This window comes from Carcharodon carcharias, chromosome 7 (genome assembly GCF_017639515.1).
Source record: "Carcharodon carcharias isolate sCarCar2 chromosome 7, sCarCar2.pri, whole genome shotgun sequence".
NCBI lineage: Eukaryota > Metazoa > Chordata > Chondrichthyes > Lamniformes > Lamnidae > Carcharodon > Carcharodon carcharias.
The window spans coordinates 63,474,654-63,489,484 of NC_054473.1; the positions used below are offsets into that span (position 1 = coordinate 63,474,654).

Here is a 14,831-nt window from a genome sequence, read left to right on the forward strand (position 1 = left end):
AAAGAAGTTGTTTGCTTTCCTTCTCTGCTACTGCTCTGTCTCATCAGTAAGGCTTTGAGACACAAGGCAGCCTGATAGATAAGCTGTTGCCATTCTGATTGGTAGCAAGCTCTTCACAGTCATTAATGTCAAAGCTGCTGCGCTTCAAGGAGAGCTTCAGAGTGTCTTTGAAGCATTTTCTTTGTCCTCTCTGGAACATTGGCCACTTGAGAGTTCAGAAAACAAAACCTTGTGAGGGAAATGGTTTGCAGACATCCAGCCATAGTGTCCAGTCCATCGTAGTTGATTTTGTAGGAACTTTGCCTGAATGTATTTTTTTCAATCAATTTCTTTTAACATACATAAAAGTATCTTCAAAAAAGCATTTTAAAATGTTAGTGGCAGTAATCTCCTCCGATGAATTACAAGCTGAATACAATTAACGTCTAAATTCCACTGCCATTGGATTAAAACTTTTCCAGTAAGGAGGAGAAAAAATGAAAAATATATACTACTGTTACAAATCCAACAATTTCAATATACTGTAGTACAGCACTGGTCTTTCAACTCTACCATCAGTAGTTGACATGCATTCATAATTATCTGGATTTAGTGTGTTAAGAAACTTAATCCTTCCAGCGATGCCCACACCCCGGATTGCAGCATTTGTGGAATGTTGTCATAGGTTCATCAGCAGATCTGGTTTGTATTTGGGTGAAATATGCTCAAGGATGTTTACACTTGGGACAGGCTTCTGCTGTGGAGTCAACATTTTCCCAAGCAGCAGCTCCACCCAACACACCATCAACTCGTTTTAATTTGGGGTATTTTCTGTTTGTTAGTTTTCAGGTAAGTTGTGAACATATGGACAGGCATTACAGGTGAACCGGTTACATTTCTGTCCTTCCTCCACAATCAGGACATTCCCGCAGCTGGCTTCCAGAAGGACACTAGCATTTGTTTGATGGTGCTCCCATTGAATCAGGATGATGTGGCGGAGGAATTGCTGATAGAATTCCTCTAGCACTCTTAAGTGTTGCTGATACACAATTTACTTCTCACTGCAGTACAGCAGTTTGGTGATGACAACTGCTCTGTACACTAGGATTTTTGTTGACATGCAGAGGTCTTTGTTGTCAAGCTCTTGTTGCCTTAGTTTGTAGGAGGCTGAGTCAGCACAGCTGATCCAATGCTGGATCCCCCTGTCAATGGTGGTCTTTTTCAGAGAGGTGGTTGCCAAGGCAGGGGAAGTGCTCAACATATTCCCAAGTGTCTCCTTCAACATATATGGGAGGTGGAATATTTGGCTGACCAAGTGTGGGTTTAATACATTAGTTATATTTTGGCAACATTCAAGGACAGACCAAGTTTCTTTTATGTAGAATTTAAGAGATCAAGAGTGGCTTGCAAATTTGGTGCAGATTGGGCACTGCAGTCACTCGCAAACTGTAGATCATTATCTTTACGATGGTCAAGTTAATTTTGGCACGGAGGTGACTAAGAGCTTTCTATTCAGAGGGTACTTAACTAACACTAGAGGGCAGCTGATCTTTGATGAGGTGCGTAGACACTGTCAGATAGATTGTTTGACATCAGTCTGGATTTTGAAGCTATGCCTGTCTCTTTATGGGGTATGTGGAACATTCCTTGTTCCAGTCCTACTCCGGCCCCCTTCCACAACTCTTTCTCCGGTACATCGATGATTACTTCGGTGCTGCTTCATGCTCTCATCGGGACTTGGAAAAATTTATTAATTTTGCTTCCAATTTCCACCCCTCCATCATTTTCACGTGGTCCATCTCTGACACTTCCCTCCCCTTCCTTGACCTCTCTGTTTCCATCTCTGGTGATAGACTGTCCACCAATATCCATTACAAACCCACCGACTCCCACAGCTACCTCGACTACAGCTCCTCACACCCCGCTTCCTGTAAGGACTCCATCCCATTCTCTCAGTTCCTTCGCCTCCGTCGCATCTGTTCCGTTGATGCTACCTTCAAAAACAGTTCCTCTGACATGTCCTCCTTCTTCCTTAACCGAGGTTTTCCACACACGGTCGTTGACAGGGCCCTCAACAGTGTCCGGCCCATCTCCCACGCATCCGCCCTCACGCCTTCTCCTCCCTCCCAGAAACATGATAGGGTCCCCCTTGTCCTCACTTATCACCCCACCAGCCTCCGCATTCAAAGGATCATCCTCCGCCATTTCCGCCAACTCCAGCATGATGCCACAACCAAACACATCTTCCCTTCACCCTCCCCTATCGGCATTCCGCAGGGATCGCTCCCTCCGGGACACCCTGGTCCACTCCTCCATCACCCCCTACTCCTCAACCCCCTCCTATGGCACCACCCCATGCCCACGCAAAAGATGCAACACCTGCCCCTTCACTTCCTCTCTCCTCACCGTCCAAGGGCCCAAACACCCCTTTCAAATGAAGCAGCATTTCACTTGCATTTCCCCCAACTTAATCTACTGCATTCGCTGCTCCCAATGTGGTCTCCTCTACATTGAAGAGACCAAATGTAAACTGAGCGACCGCTTTGCAGAACACCTGCGGTCTGTCTGCAAGAATGACCCAAACCTCCCTGTCGCTTGCCATTTTAACACTCCACCCTGCTCTCTTGCCCACATGTCTGTCCTTGGCTTGCTGCATTGTTCCAGTGAAGCCCAACGCAAACTGGAGGAACAACACCTCATCTTCCGACTAGGCACTTTACAGCCTTCCGGACTGAATACTGAATTCAACAACTTTAGGTCTTGAGCTCCCTCCCCCATCCCCACCCCCTTTCTGTTTCCCCCTTCCTTTTTTTCCCAATAAATTATATAGATTTTTCTTTTCCCACCTATTTCCATTATTTTTAAATATTTTAAAATCTTTTATGCTCTCCCCACCCCCACTAGAGCTATACCTTGAGTGCCCTACCATCCATTCTTAATTAGCACATTCGTTTAGATAATATCACCAACTTTAACACCTATGTGTTCTATTGTTGTTGACATCTTTTGATGATCTGCTTCTATCACTGCTTGTTTGTCCCTACAACCAAACCAACCCCCTCCACCTCTCTCTCTCTCTCTCCGCCCCCCCCACACACCTTAAACCAGCTTATATTTCAACTCTTTCTTGGACTCGAACTCAAGTTCTGTCGAAGGGTCATGAGGACTCGAAACGTCAACTCTTTTCTTCTCCGCCGATGCTGCCAGACCTGCTGAGTTTTTCTAGGTAATTCTGTTTTTGTTTTGGATTTTGAAGGTGTCAGTTTCAGATCTCCCACCCAAGATAATTGCAGTCATATCATCATGAAGCAATTACAGGATTCTGATGAAGTTCCTTGGACATCCAAGTCTTTGGAGCACAATCCACAAAGCCTCACGATTTACTGAGTCAAATGTTTTGGTCAGGTCAATGAATGCAATGAAGAATCCCTGAGATAAAAGCAAAAAACTGCGGAAGCTGGAAATCCAAAACAAAAATAAAAATACCTGGAAAAACTCAGCAGGTCTGGCAGCATCTGCGGAGAGGAACACAGTTAACGTTTCGAGTCTGTATGACTCTTCAACAGAACTAAGTAAAAATAGAAAAGTAGATAATATAAGCTGGTTTAAGGGGGGACAGGGGGACAGGTAGAGCTGGATAGAGGGCCAGTGATAGGTGGAGATAGCCAAAAGATGTCATAGATAAGAGGACAAAGAGGTGTTGAAGGTGGTGATATTATCTAAGGAATTTGCTAATTAAGGGTAGAAAGCAGGACAAGCAAGGTACAGATAGCCCTAGTGGGAGTGGTGAAGGGAAGGGATCGAAATAAGCTAAAAGGTAGAGATAAAACAATGGATGGAAATGCATTTAAAAATAATAGAAATAGGTGGGAAAAGAAAAATCTATATAAATTATTGGAAAAAAGGTGGATTGGAAAGGGGGTAGGGATGGAGGAGAGAGTTCATGATCTAAAATTGTTGAACTCAGTATTCAGTCCGGAAGGTTGTAAAGTGCCTATTTGGAAGATGAGGTGCTGTTCCTCCAGTTTGCGTTGTGCTTCACTTGGCCTGCTGCATTGTTCCAGTGAAGCTCAACACAAGCTGGAGGAACAGCACCGGACTGAATATTGAGTTCAACAATTTTGGATCATGATTTCTCTCCTCCATCCCTACCCTCTTTCTGATCCGCCTTTTTTTCCCCAATAATTTATATAGATTTTTCTTTTCCCACCTATTTCCATTATTTTTAAATGCATTTCTATCCATTGTTTTATCTCTACCTTTTAGCTTATTTCAATCTCTTCCCTTCACCCCACCCCCATAGGGCTATCTGTACCTTGCTTGTCCTGCTTTCTACCCTTAATTAGCACATTCCTTAGATAATATCACCACCTTCAACACCTCTTTGTCCTCTTGTCTATGATATCTTTTGGCTATCTCCACCTATCACTGGCCCTCTATCCAGCTTTACCTGTCCCACCCCCTGCCCCTTTAAATCAGCTTATATTTCACGTCTTTTCTATTTTTACTTAGTTCTGTTGAAGAGTCATACGGACTCGGAACGTTAACTGTGTTCCTCTCCACAGATGCTGCCAGACCTGCTGAGTTTTTCCAGGTATTTTTATTTTTGTTGAAGAATTCCTGATGTTGTTCTCAGCATTTTCCTGGAGTTGTCTGGCAACAAAGACCATGTCAGACCTTCCTCTGGATGGTCTAAAGCCACACTGTGTCTCTGGGAGAATTTCCTTGGCCACAGCAAGTAGGCAATTCAGAAGAACAGGTTATCAGGATTTTCCCTGCAATGGACAAGAGGGGAATACCTCGATATTATCCACAGCGTGATTTATATCCTTTCTTGAAGATAGCTACAACTGAGGCATTCCTGAAGTTGGGGTGGATAAGTTGTGGGGGTGTGAGGGGGTGGTGGTGTGGGTACAGAGAAAGAGTTATTTTTCCCCCTCCCCAGAGCCATAGGATGAGAGCATGGAGTCTTGATTTAAGTAAAAGCCCACCAGCTTTGAATACTTCAGCTGGAATACCAACGGGATCGCAGGCTTTATTGTTTTTGACCTATTTGATTTCTTGTTGTAGCTCTCCCATTGATGGTCATTCACCAATGGATTCTACCAAATGGCAATGGGGTTAGCCTGGAGCATATCAGCTTCCACTACGGGTTTACTGTTGAGTTGTTCAAAATGTTCTTTCCAGCCTTAAGAAGGGAAACACCATCCTGTGATGAAAGTCGATTTTGTCCATTTGATATAAGCAGTTACACAGCAAAATCATGAGAGGCTAACACAAGTTCAAACTAACCTACGCTACATAAAGGCAGCCTGCACCTTTTAAAGGGGAACTATTGGAAGTCATTCTAAATGTCAGTTTGACCTGGAAAAGGCACAAGAATGGCACAACACAAGAAAGAGTGGGCTCCAAAGTTCCCTAATGCAGCACTTGAGAACTTACGTAGGTAGAGAGCTCTTCTAACAACAGGGAGCTGGGTGGACCTCCAGTTCAAACACAATGGGAGCAGACAGCCATGTGGGACATTGCCAGCAATGCAGTTCAAAGAGCCTGAGTTTAGTGCTGCAAGAAGTTAACTGACCTCAGGAGTGGTGAAAGTCAGTAAATGCATCTTCAAACACCATAACCCAATTGCACCACTAGCCTCACATACTGCTCACAGCACCAGAACGCCATAACTTATCCACCAACAATTGCTATTCATCATGACTCATTCCTCACATTCATAGCTTCACCTCATCCACATATAATTAACACTGGTGCAAGCCTCACACCCACATCTCACAGTTTGCAGACACTGCCAGCTATTCAACTATGACAGGCACATTACCTAGGCACATTGCACCACAATCATTGACAATTTCCCTCTCTCCTACAGGACAAGGTGGTGCATTGCCATATGTAACAGCAGCTAATCAATGGGAGACAGGCACAGTTGCATGTCCTCACCCCTTACAGAGTAGACAATACTCCCAATTACTGGAGCAGCCATGGCCATTAACAGGCTGATAGCTTTGAAGATGAGTATACACATCTCTAACCTACTTTCTCACATCTCACTTCCACCTTTTCACACAAACTCTTCTGATTTACAAACTGCAGATGGTGTAAGCATGCATCTCTTGCTTTCCACTCCACCCCCACCCCCGCCACACCGCCCCCCCAGCCCCTGCACCTTTCACCACAAACCCATCCTTGTGCCTCTCTCATTTCAAATACTGAAGACTTACAAGCTGGCTGGGCAGTGGTGGTGGAACGTAAAATGCTAGAGGAAGAAGAAACTGATGGTTTCACTCAAATCACTCGATCTCACACATACACACACACACACACACACACACACACACACACACGAACACACACGAACACATGAGCACACATACACACATATGAGCACACACATGCATGAGCACACACACAAAATGGCAGTTCATCAACAATTCTCATAATCTGCTGGAACACAGATTGCTGGACCTCTGTGACAGCGAGCACTGAGATCTGAATCCCTGATGACAGCTGTCTTTGCCTGGATGTCAGCAGTCTGAGCCTGCATACCAGTAGCCCACGACTGGATTTTCATCAAAGATGAAAATTCCACCCAATGTTTCAAGTTGATGACACTCCGTCAGAACTGGCATGTGGTTCTGATGAAGGGTTGTTGATCCAAAATGTTAGTTCTGTTTTTCTCTCCACAGATGCTGCCAGACCTCTTGAGCATTTCCACAATTTTATTTTAGTTTGTATTTATGTTGGTACACTTTTGGGTACTAAACTCTTAAGCGACCATTCATGAAATGTGGTAGTTGTCATGGTTTAGCCACTCCAGAGATTGCACACATGCACCCAACCCTGGAGGTCTAGTGGGAATTGATGTGTTTGTTCCCTGGAAGACAAGTATCAAACATAAATACAGATTTTTTGATGGTCACGTCAAAAGATGGCAGGCATAATAACCCACCTTGTTCTTAACTGTCTCTAGCTCTGAAAAGAACTGCATCTTACAGCTGTAGATAACGAAAACTGCATAAAAACCTCATTATAAACCTGGACCATTACAGGGTGGCTTGGGGGGGCAGGGGTGCAGCAGGTTGGGGGGTTAATAGATATTAGTACTAATAAGATAAAAAAAATTGAAAAGTTAGGCTAAGATCACATAAACTGAACCAACTGAGTACTCAAGTTAATATTTATAAAGCTGCAAATGCCTTTTGTGTGATTGACAGATTGTTACCGAACACATCAATAGCAAGATAACTCATCTTTCCTGTCAAAAGTTATAGAATTTGTGGTACTATATCCTAACATTTAGGATATAAAAATCCGAATCATCAGTAACGTTCAATATTAATAACTTACAAATAATTTTTCACTGCGCAATACAAACATTTTTGTCATCTAACAGCACACTCATCAGGCCTATTGAATATGAAAATCTTGAAACATTGGCTAAGTATCATCACAGCCTGAGGGTACATTAAAGATAGTGTGATTGCAATTTTATAGCAAATATTAAAGATGTATCACTTAATTTTCTTAATTGCTGAAATAAGATTAAGCATCAAAGGCATAACTACGAGTATCAGTTAAATATTCAAGACATTTGCCAACATGATAGCCACGCTATTTCAAAATGAATTCACTCTACAATGTTGAGATGTTTTGACTTGATAAAATACTCCATAAACATAAGTATTATCAATATTTTCATTCGTTTTCAATGCACTGAGTGAACTCTTGTTGCCCTCTTTGATTATGCAGTTTACATCTACAGTGGTATTCTAAACAATGTAGCTCACTGTTTGAAAAGGGGAGAAGATTAAGGCAAAGCTGGAGAAAAAAAGTGTGGAGCCATGGACAAAGAGGAATGTCACCAAGGGAAAGAAATGCCTTTGTACATTTTGGGTACAATGAGCACTTCTCATCCTGAGTGAGACAGACTTTCTCCTATAAGCCCTTGCAGTATATTTATATTTTAAAACCAACTGACCTTAAGTATTTGTTAGAAAGGAAAAGCATTATTTAGGGGACTAAGTTTGATAATCCCCAAAAACAGGCACAGGATTTCAATGGAATATTAGCCCTCATCCATGCATTTCAATGCAGGCAGTTGATTATGTGACTGCTTGAACAAGGAGCCAATATTATGAGTGGCTACCATTACTTAAGGCTAGTCTGCACCTAATAAAGGGAAGGTGCCTTGTGGCTGAAGCAGGTGCTGGGGGTCATGCAGGAAGTGACTCTGACCTGGGGAAAATTGAAGAATGGTAGAACATGGGAGGCAGCTGGCTCCAAGGTTTTTGAATGCTGCACTGAAGACCTTGGTGGAAATGGGGTGATATGTCCTCTATCTGCAGGGGGCCAAGAGGCCCATCAGGCACATGCTCAGAAGGCACAGTGAGAAGCTAGCCATGGAGATCAACGACAGGAGGCAAACCCCAAAAACCTGGGTGCAGTGCTGCAAGGGTTTTAATGGCCTGACACAAGGTCTATAAAGTCACATTCAAATGCTTTATCCTGCACGGCTAGCCTCAGATACTGCTCAAATTACCACGCTACCATCACTCACCTACAAACAATCAGCCTCTAGCAATCAGGACTCCAACCAAACATTTATGTGGCCCATGAACCCTCATGCACCTTGTATTGCTGCAAGCCTCATAGCCATATCTCACAGCTTGCACACACTTCCAGCTATTCCACCATGACAGCCACATCACACAAACAGACAACTGGAGATAGCAGGAGCTAACCAGATAGTGAAAGGTGTACCTGCATGTCCTAACACCAATGGGGGAGATACTGGAACTCTCATTGTTGACGCCATGGCCAGCAGCAAGGCTGAAACCAAGGCTGAATTTTGCCCTCGGATGGCATGTGGGCCCCATCGGCTCAGCGGCAGGCGGACAGCCAACCCCCACCACCGAAATGGGGCCCACCGCCATTTTTAGTGGGCGTGCCAATTAATGCCTGCCCAGCGGCCTGCCCGACAGGAAGCGTAACGCACTTCCTGTGCATGCGGGGGAGGGATTCCCCATCTGTCAGTGTGTTCTTTTGCGCATGCGCACGAAAAAATATATATGCTTTCATTGAAGTTTTGGTTTCTAATCACCCTCTCCCCAGCAGTGTAGCATTCCCTCACCACTGCTCCCTGAGGCAAAGTTCTGTCTCAGGGAGATTTGTGACAGGTAAGTAAAGTCTAAAAATAGATAAATATTGAAATTAGTAACATACCCCCCTCACGTGACAATGTCACATGAGATGGGACATATTAACAATAAACACATAAAATTTATTAAATGTTTATGCCAGTGGATGAAGTTTCATGAATAATCTGGAGCCCGCTGGGGCTCCTGGCCTGCCCGCCAGCCTTAAGGTTGGATGGGCAGGTCTTTAATTATCTTAATTAGCCTGTCAATGGCCTCAATTGGCCATTGACAGGTCAGCGGGTGGACAGCTGATTTCGCTGTCTGTCCACCGTCCTAAAAATTTAAAGGGACTGGGATGATGTCAGGGATTCCTCCCGATGTCATCCCGCGTCATTTTCCCCTCGGCGAATGGGCCTCACCCCCAAATTGCCGAGGGGAAAATCCTGGCCCATAAAAATGACAGTACCTTTGTACATAATCCTCTCACCTCCCACACTCTTCTGGTTTACAATTTGTAGGTGGTGTAAACATACACCTCTTATTTTCCCCCCTCCTCGCTTATGTCTTTTTCCTTTCAGATACCCAAGAATTGCAGTCTGAGAAGGTAGTGGAGGCACAGTAAAACACAGTCAGGCAGTGATTTCACTGTGGCACACATCAGCTCAGATACTGACACTGCATGTCATTTAAAGGATAACACGGAGATGGGATCTGCACATGGTGAGACAGCTGGCATAACTAAGCTTCAACCATGGCAAGGGGACATGGATGGCCAGCTGACTGGAGGTGTAGTCTGCAGCTAAACTTTGAGTCCAGAGCTGCTCAGGATGATCCTCTAAGGTTTATATGTTGTCTCCACCAGTGAAAGCTAGTAGGGGAAGGCAATGGCATAATAGTATTGTTGCTGGGCTAGTAATCCAAAAACCCAGGGTTCAAATCCCACCAAGGCAGAGCAGATGGTGAAGTTTGAGTTCAGTTAAAAAAAAACTAGACTTAGAAGTCTAAAATGACCATGAAACCATTGTTAGGGAATACGTATTTTATGGTGGCTTCTATCTTTGCAGTGTGAGACCAAGTAAATACTGTGATAGTCAGTGATGTAAGGCATTGATGACTTGGCTTGTGTCTTTGGTACCACAATCAGATGAGGCAATCACGGACAGCCTGGCCAGAAGGGGAAAATGTTGACTTCTCCGACTCACTGCTCACTCTATGCCTCGTGGCAAAGGCCTCATGATGGCAAGATTATACAGCATGCGGACCACTACAAATTGTGACACGCACTCTGCATGGTACTGCAGGACTCTTCCACAGTAGTTCAGGCAGCAGAAGCATTGCTTAAGTGACCCAATGGCCTGCTCAATAACACTTTCTGTGGCAGCATGTCTGTCATTATAAATCTCCTGGCCAAGTGTATGTGGGTTTTGTACTGGAGCCATGAGTGGGGTGGTCAGTGGATAGCCCTTGTTGCTCAGTTGCCATCCTTGTGGTGGCTCAGTTGCTGAGGGGATGCTGGGCTAGCACAAAATAAAGTGATCATGAGAGGTGCCGGTAAAGAGTTGCATGATATACTGTGCATGGCTGCACACCAGCTAGACATATGAAAAACTGGAGCTCTTTGCAGCTATGGTACCAGTCTGAATTTAGATGCAGTGCCTGCAAAGCAACGTATGCATCAATGGCATCCTTAAGCGGGGGGAAAGTCTGCTACTCTGGTGAAGCCATGTGGATGTTCACTCTGGAAAGGGGGAAGGCAACGTATTCCCCTCTTTTTGCATACAATGTGTGACTTCCTCCCTTATACAGCAATGGATGAAGAACTATGAGATGTTGAAGATGTCATCTGTTAAGGAGCCTAACTCAAAGAAACTCATGATCAAGGCCATCTTCACAGCCACTGGCAGTGCCCTGGGCTTGTATTACTGGTTTCAGACTCAGATGAATTCTTCACATCCAGCCTGACCAAAAGGGGCTAAGTTGCCTCTTCCCTTCATTTCCTCTCCTCTTCCTCAGCTACTCACAGTATAACAGGTGGCAAGGGCTGTCCTCTTGTTAAAGGTGAGGTTGTGCAACATGCAGCAAATCACAACGAATCTTGACACCCACTCTGCCAAGTACAGCAGCATTCCGCCAGAGCTGTCCAGGTAGCAGAACCATGGTTTTAGCATGTTAACGGTCTGCTCTATTATATTTCATGTGGCAGCATGATTTTTATTGTAAGTATGCTGCATATGTGTGTGTGGGTTGTGCACCAGAGTCGCTAACCATATCATTGGTGGTAACTCTTTTCATCCAGTAGCCCCCCTTTGGCTTGTTGAGGTGGCTGAAATTAAGCTGTCATTTTGGACTGTCACAGAATGATAACATCATGACTGCTGCTAGTATGCCAGGCATTAATCTACATAACTCACCGCCTGTTGTCACACACGTTGAGGGAGTAGAATCTCTATCATTTCTGGGTTAGAACTGAGTTGACATGCCCTGCCTCAAGTAAAGTGCATGTAGTCAGTGGCACCCTGCACCATGGGGGAGCCTGCAGTCCCAGCAAAGCCGCATGCTCGCTCTGCCTGCTTGTCTCCAGCAAAATAGAATGAAATGTAATTAGCTTTCATTGGGTAGAGAGCCAACCTGAGCTTCCATACTCAATAAAACTGAGAGATGTTGCAAATATCTCCACCACCTGCCTGGACATGCCATAGTCACCTTCGCAGCCACCTGCAATGCAGTCCTTTCCCTGCTCTGAGCTTGATGTTGTGGCTGCAGCAGGTGGCAGATTTCAGTGAGGATCTCATGAATGCAGATCAGACATCTCACACATGGTTCCCTACTGAGGCTCAGGCTGGAGAATTGCACCCAGAACACTCTGGAAGGACATGGCTTCCTGCTGAAAGTCCTTCTCTTTCCCCTTCTCCCTCTTCCAGCAGCTTGCCTTGCCTCCAGCATTCTCTGAGTCATGCTGTATTCTAAGGGAAATGCCTACTAGTACATGCATTTCTGGGAGCAACTGGTTTTAGCAGATGCCTTTGAAGTCAGCAAAAGCCCTTTATCACCTGTCACACTGAAAGTGTGTGTGCATGCGCCAGGGTCACCATTCTGAAGTTCAAATGGCGCTGTTACTGCCCAAAAGTCTAATTTATTGGTTCCAATCTTTTGGATTTCAGTCAAATTTATTTCTATGAGAAAAATTGTTATTCTGAGATACAGTATCACCTTTCAAGGTTACACGGAGCTTTGTATCCACTGACGAAGTCCATGGAGGTTCAATCTTCTTCAATTGCTTTTTGCTTATTCAGTCTGTGTCTTCAACATGGTAAGGCTCACCACTGTGAGGGAGTTGATTTGTTTTTTGTACTTCTGATATTCAAAGAAGCATCAAACACAGCTGAGTTAGAAGCAGCACGAGGCATCTGTAGAACATAGAGAACCCTAAGGGATTTTCATACAATAAGTAGGAAAAAATTATTTCCACTTGTAGGTGGATAGTTGCCAGAGGACATGGACGTAAGGTAATTAGTAAAAGGCCCAGAGAGGAGACGAGGAAAAACTTAACACAGTGAGTTATGATGATCTGGAATACATTAAATGAGAGGGTGGTGGAAGGAGATTTAAGAGTAATTTCAAAAGAAATTGAGAATAGGAGGTAGGGCACAGGCCTGCATGATGCTGTGCCTATGGACACAAATAAGTTGGACTTTGACAGACCGGAATCTCTTTCTATCCAAAACAATGCCAGGCTGGAGATGGGGGCCAAGCAAGGTGATATGGGTACAGTTTATGGTACCTTGCACCATGACAAAGCCTGAGTGCTCTCTTGTCCTACTTTGCTCTTACTACTAAAGAAAAAGCAATGTATGTGTTCTTCTGGCTTAAAGAGACTCACTTTCCTCCCTGATACCATGGTGAACAGCAAATTGGGAAATATCACTTATGCCACCTGCTTCAGCCTGGATCAACTCTGTGACATAAAAGTAAAGGGCCGTGGTGACTCTGACAGCCAAAGACAGTGCTGTCTATGTCCTGATTTGAGGTCCGGGTTGTAGTTGCAACAGGTGACATAGTTCTGAGATAGCCACCCTGGTGAAGCGAAGGCACCTGACACATTGCTCTTAAGTGAGGTTAAGGTAGTCGAAGTTACCCATGTACTAAATACATAAAAAAGGAACAGTCTGGTATGTGTATGTGCTTATAGATAGATTTTTTTGAAACTATCTACACCCTGGAAAATGATAGCGTAATTAATTTTAAGATTCTCATACAAAAGCTTCTTCTACTAATACTCACATTATCAATAACATACAATGAAGTACATATTTAGTGAGGATCCTTCTTTTTAAAATTTGCATTGCTAATTCCATAAATAACCTATGACAAGTCAAGCTTAGTAGCTAAGCAGAATCACACAACTGGCTTTCACTTCTGTAAATCAAGTCCAAAAACGGCCCAGGTTAAATGGGCTGAAAATCTTTCTCTGCAGGTCTCCAGTGACTTGAGTTTGTGCTATCTCAGTCCAGTTCCAAATAAGCACAGCAGGAACTGTCCATAATTCAGAACTAATTGGAAATTTCACTCAGGGTTGATTAAATGTGCCCTGGAGAAAATTCACACTGCAGCAGTGTTGCTCTTCTGAGGTTTGGGTTCAGGTATAATGCTGGGATAGAAAAAAGGGAGCTTTTCTTTATATCTTATCTGATAAGGGTGTGCTTGTTACTGGCTCTGGCTGATGAAAGTGGAAAGATGTGCTTCATTTGGTGGTGCTGAAATCCATTAGCACAATGAGCAAATATATTCATTAAAAAAGAATCTTCTAATTTGAATTTCAGCAGTCAAATTTATGGTTTAATGGTTTCCCCCTCCTTTTGGCTGTGCTTCCAATTTCCTTGTAGTATTTGGTCACGATTACCATCTCTTGAGCATTCAGCTAAAACAAGCGATAACTGCAAAAGTGTAGCCTGAACAATCATGAATTAATGTTTCTGTCAAATGGTTCAAAATTAGTTTGTTCAAAGGTATAACACTATATTACTCTTTTATGCAACTAGGCATGTTGGACACATTTTACTGGTTTGTTCTTAGGAACATTTAATGAACTTCATTTGCAAATTAATTATGAATCACTTCCTTTCCCCTGAACAAATCTCTAAAGTTCAAAGCCTTCATGATTTGAATACTGGTCCCACGTCTGACAAGGCTCCTCTAGCACGTCTCTCACACACTTCGAGCTATTTATTGTCTGATAGGTCAATCAATCTCTCACCTCTGGCATCAAGCCTTTCTCTCTTTCTCATAAACTTTCTTAACTTTCTGTATTGTGGTTAGAGCTCCTCTGCAACTTTCTCCTTCTGTCTATTCTCTGCTTAAACTACATCCTGCAAGCTTTTCCTTCAATATGTCAAACTGAAAACTTGTTACCAAGGCAATAAGAAATCTGAGAGCAAAGTTGTTCCCTGTACCTAGTTTCTTCTGAATATTTTAGGATGTCTTGTCAGTAAGCATTTCTTGCAGTCAATACCAATTCATAGATTGAACAAGAATGAAGTCAAACTAAAAATTATTTAAAAATATAGGAATTGTAGAAACACAGCCTCAACAGCTCTTACACTGGTGGTGCCTACAATAGGTGTAATAGGTTTACCAGTGGTGACTCTATGGTATGTGGCATGTAACTAATCACCCATAAAACAATGTACTATTAAGATGGCACTGTTC

At 43.6% G+C, this 14,831-nt stretch overlaps 1 protein-coding gene and 1 pseudogene across 9 annotated transcripts in view; both read right to left on the reverse strand.

The window, feature by feature from the left end:
• The window catches only part of chl1b (cell adhesion molecule L1-like b), a 727,052-nt gene that overhangs the window by 88,858 nt on the left and 623,363 nt on the right, over positions 1-14,831 (reverse strand). The window lies entirely within an intron of this gene.
• On the reverse strand, positions 606-11,293 carry LOC121279717 (annotated as a pseudogene).